The 4811-nt window shown below is 40.6% G+C and overlaps 1 pseudogene; it reads right to left on the bottom strand.

The window, feature by feature from the left end:
- Positions 1-3615: 3615 nt before the first annotated feature.
- On the bottom strand, positions 3616-4372 carry LOC129502375 (28S ribosomal protein S7, mitochondrial-like; annotated as a pseudogene).
- Positions 4373-4811: the final 439 nt, after the last annotated feature.

The following is a 4811-nucleotide window of genomic DNA, read 5'->3' as shown; positions in this document are numbered from 1 at the left end:
AGACAATCTTTGTGCCTATAGTTCAGTGGGCCACTCAAAGATCATCAGAGACATTTGAACCACAAACTAGAATTAGAAGTAAATGACATCAGAGTAGATTGCTTTCCCAAGATTTGGGACCAGGTCTATACTTCTACCCTTCTTTCTTTTAAATTGCAATATTAGAAGATAGTAAACCTATGTGTTTGCTTTTACCTCTCCCTTTATTGCATCCTGACAAAATATTATGATTACCTGCTGATTTAACTAACATAACTTCAAATACTATCCTAGTACTTTATTATGATGAGAACTTAGATAAAATATATAATGACATTTTGGGCACATTTTAATGTTCCTTTAGCTACATTGGTGCTTATATATTATAAAGGACCTCTATTCGAAAAAAACCTTTCAATAAGTACTACCTAATTCAAATTTAACCTGAATTATATATAACACTTAACAGACTGACCATTTTGACTCTATAAAGTTAGATAGTAATTTATTGAGAAAGATTCTTAGGTACAGCGGGAGAAACAGTGAAAGCTTGTCCAAAATGCCAAAATATCCAATGTGCCCACACTCTTTTTTTTTTTTTTTTTTGTGGATGGAATAGCCCAAGACAAAATAAGAAACGAAAATGGGTATCTAACAGAGCTACTACTTTAGGAGTAACTTGGTGGATTCAGATCCCCCAATAGAAGATTCTGAGGTAACTTTGGGTCAATGCCCTTTTTATTAACTATAGACATCCAAAATATACAACTCCCCTCATTTGTGGAAAATCATTTAAAGACTTCTGTAACTTATATAAATGTTCAATTACTGCCTTGGTTTCCAAATTTATGGACAACCTGACCTTACAATGTTTTTTTAACATCTCAAAAAATAAATTTTATTTTTTAAGGTTTCATTTCATTTAAAATTTTTATTTATTTTTTCTTAATCTCACAATGTACATACGTACTTTACCAACTATACCAGCCAGCTCCCCCCCCCAAATTATTTTAAATACCACCAGAGTTCTTCCTATTGGAGGAAGATGGGCTTATTATCCAAAGATTCTTGTTAGATTCCAATATCCACCGACATCTGTAAATTTAGGCAAAATAAATGGTTATGCCCTGAACAACAATGGAACCCTGAATTCATTCCAAGTTGGCCTATAACAGTTATGACTCTATAAACTAACATATGGTATATGGGAAATAGAAGATTTTGTGGGAAGGTTTAACAAAACACTTCTGTAGTAGTCTGACTTATTTTGTAACCAGAGTACTTTTTATCAGAATACTACTGTTATATGGTATAATACTGGCTGTGCAATTCAAAGAGAATTGCATGATACTAACAAAATGTATACTAATATTGATATTGAGGACCAGAAGTTTGGGGAGATAGAATTACAACAGCCACAAGATACATTATCTATAAAACTAATTGGACGGAGAAATTCTTACATATAATAACAGAAATATACCATTTTAAACTAATCAGCTCAAATGTATCACAAGGTACAAATAATTATAGATAAAAAAGGTAAATGAGGGATCCCTGGGTGGCGCAGCGGTTTGGCGCCTGCCTTTGGCCCAGGGCGCGATCCTGGAGACCCGGGATCGAATCCCACGTCAGGCTCCCGGTGCATGGAGCCTGCTTCTCCCTCTGCCTGTGTCTCTGCCTCTCTCTCTCTCTGTATGACTATCGTAAATAAATAATAATAATAATAATAAAAAAAGGTAAATGAATACTCAATTTAAGATTATCAAAATACTTGTAATGGATTTTCTAATTCTGTACCTATTCCCATTGGTTGCTTCAGTTATTACTACTTGGATTTAAAAAGATATATTTTATTTATTTGAGAGAGAGAGACAGAGAGAGTGCAAATGGGGGGAGAGGGACAGGGAGTTACTAATTGGATTTTTGTTACTAATTCTGCAGGTCTACTACAAAGGTTACTAAAAAATGTAAAGGCAAAACTTACCACAAAGCACATGTACAATGTTTCCACGACAGTTTGATCTCAAATTGATCTAAAAAACAAACAAAACAAAACAAAACAAAACAAAACCCAATTGTAATATTTCCTACTACAGGCCATACTCTTGACCTTCCCAGGTGGACTCCTAGACAACCTAAATCAGGCCTAGCATCAAGGGACAAAATAATGATCATCTCTGCTTTCTTTCTAAAGGAAAATGATGAGAGAAAAACTCTATAAAGGCCTGATTTACAAGAGAAGCAATTTTGGATTTCTTCCTAAGACATGACTATATAGAAACTTTCAACTTTGTTCAAACCAAAAGCCTGATGTATGGCTCACCAAGTATATATTGTACATCTGCTTTGTGAATGAGTAGTCTAAAGGGAAACCTCTTGTTCCTGGGACAACAAACAATGCTCTTATTCCCTGAATTCCTTTATGATAAAACTCTTGATTCCTGCATATATGCTAATCTATAACCCTTTGAGCTTTTGCAAGATGTAAAAAAGTATATAAGCCTGTAAAAACTGTTCACTTGCCAGAACACTTTCTTCCTTAAAAAATGTGCTTCCGTAACTTGGGCTCAAATAAAACTTTCCTACTTCTAGAGTTTCTAAAAGGGTTTATTCTATTTGCATCAACAATATGTATTAAAGTGACATAACATTTAAATCAGATCTTTTATGTATTGTTTATACCCCTAAATTTGCTAAAAGTAATAAGAAGGGTGCATTAAATAAGTCATATAATGCATGAGTGAATATAAGAAAAGCATAAATTGGAGCCAGATAGACCTGAATTTGAATTTTTTGTTTTGATGCTTGTGAGCTTGAGCTGTATTATCAAGAACTAGATACTTAAGATCTCTGAATATCAGTTTCCTTTAACAATATGTAGAGTAGTCCTGGTATGTGCTAAGTACTGTTTAGGGCACTAGAGATACAATGGTGAACAAATGCACACCATGTCTGGGTGCTACAAGAATATGTGAAGAGGTTACGTTTACTGCAGGAGCCTGGAACGGTTTGACAGCACTGAGCCATAATTCTTGATGTCAGACTCAAGTCAGTGCCCTCTTAGATGAATTTCTGTGGTCATTATTTCATAGATCTTTCTAACTTGCCATAGGCTGTTCTTCCAACACCCCTGGGAATATAAGAAACATAATCATGGACATTTCACATCAAATATTAATGTTAGATATAATGATAAACTGGTTGAAAGGATAGATTATCCAATTCTTTAGGATATACAAGTATACATAGGCTGATTCTGTAGAGAAGTCTTTTTTTTTTTTTTTTTTAACTTCCAGTCGATTTTAGTAAATGGCAGTTTCCATATCACATGCTACACCAGTTCACCAGTTCAGGGCAAGAATTTTCTAATAAACTTTTTCTAATATTAAAACTGCTTTCCTTTCCCATCATTCAACGTTCTACCCTGAATTGAGAGAGAGAGAGAAGCTGGATGGGCCCTAAGTTGCTGGGGGAAATCCAGATTGATCTGTTTCCTCTTCGTGAGGAGATCGAGCAGGAAAGGCACGTCCAGGCCCCCAAACAAAGGACTAACAAGCATAAATATGTTGTTCCACCCTTAGGCTGGCCGGCCCTTGAATAGGCCTGTGGTTTTCGCTGGGATAGTGGCTCCCGTTATTTCTTGCAGTGGGGCGCCTCTACCACCAATGGGAGAGCCAGGGCACGGCTGGCCTGGGCCATCTTGTGCATGTCACGCTTCTTCTTGATCACAGGGCCCTAGTTGTGAAAAGCCTCCAGCGGCTCGTGTGACAACTTCTCCGGCATCAGCATCCGCCGGTGCTGCTTCTCCCTGCACTCCTTGATCATCCACCTCATGGCCAAGAAGCAACGACGCCGATGGGCAAGTGGCACAGGGACCGGATAAAAATGCCCCCCCCCCCCCCGAGGATGGGACCAGCCCTATCACGGGCTCACAGCTCTGCAGGCTGGGTGGAAGGCGGCATAGGGGTTGCCTTCGATGGTGGCCTGTTCCTCTGCGGAAGCGGCAGGGTACTCCTCAAACTGCTTCCCTTTCACAGCTTCCAGAGTCTGCATCAGGAGGGATCTGGGCAGGACTTTGTTTCCTCCTTTCAGCATCACGTTGGTGAGTTTACTGACCGTGGGGTCTTCAAACACAGAGCTTGTTTTCGCTGCTGGAGCAGCTTTGGTAAGTAAGCTGAGGCTTCCTGAGTTCCGGTTCATACTTCTCTTCCTCGGTCAACTCTGCCAACGGCTTACGGTAATACTCCTGGTCAATCCGTGGATCCTTGTATTCGGGACCATGGCGGCTCCAGCTCACCTGGGTTAGCCCCGGAAGCCAAAGGACGGCACTCCGCAGGTTCAGCGCCAGGGTCGGCCAGCCTCCCTCAGCCTTCACTGTGGGGGCCGCCATCTTGGCAGCCGCGAGGACCCCGCCAAGGCTGCCCTTGGCGTGCCTGAGCGAGTAGGCGAGGGGGTGAGGGGAGGCTCCACAGGGTCCTAAATCTGCACGTCGCTCCATTAATGCGGGCGTGAAGTCTCTCCCTCTGAGGTCCAAAGGCAGGAGCCAAAAGGAAACATTCTGCAGCCTGTCACGACCCTCAGCAGCGGGGCTCTCTCTGCTCAGGCCCCTTGCAGGCCCCCAAGAAGTCTTTATTGTAACTTTATCAGATGTTATTAATCCCTGACACCTTTACTTGCGCCTTTCCCCACCTATATTCACTCCCTTGAACCTCCCCTAGTGTCATGAGAAAGATAATTAATTTCTCTTTGCAGACATGAGGACTGTAGTTCTCCCCCTTCCTATCTGCCCATCTCAGTTTATGGGTCTCAGTCTTTCTCACTGCCATGTG

Source organism: Nyctereutes procyonoides, unplaced genomic scaffold (genome assembly GCF_905146905.1).
Source record: "Nyctereutes procyonoides isolate TBG_1078 unplaced genomic scaffold, NYPRO_anot_genome, whole genome shotgun sequence".
NCBI classification, from domain to species: Eukaryota; Metazoa; Chordata; class Mammalia; order Carnivora; family Canidae; genus Nyctereutes; species Nyctereutes procyonoides.
Note: the sequence above shows the minus strand (reverse complement) of the source record. Positions and strands in the feature narration are given on the sequence as shown.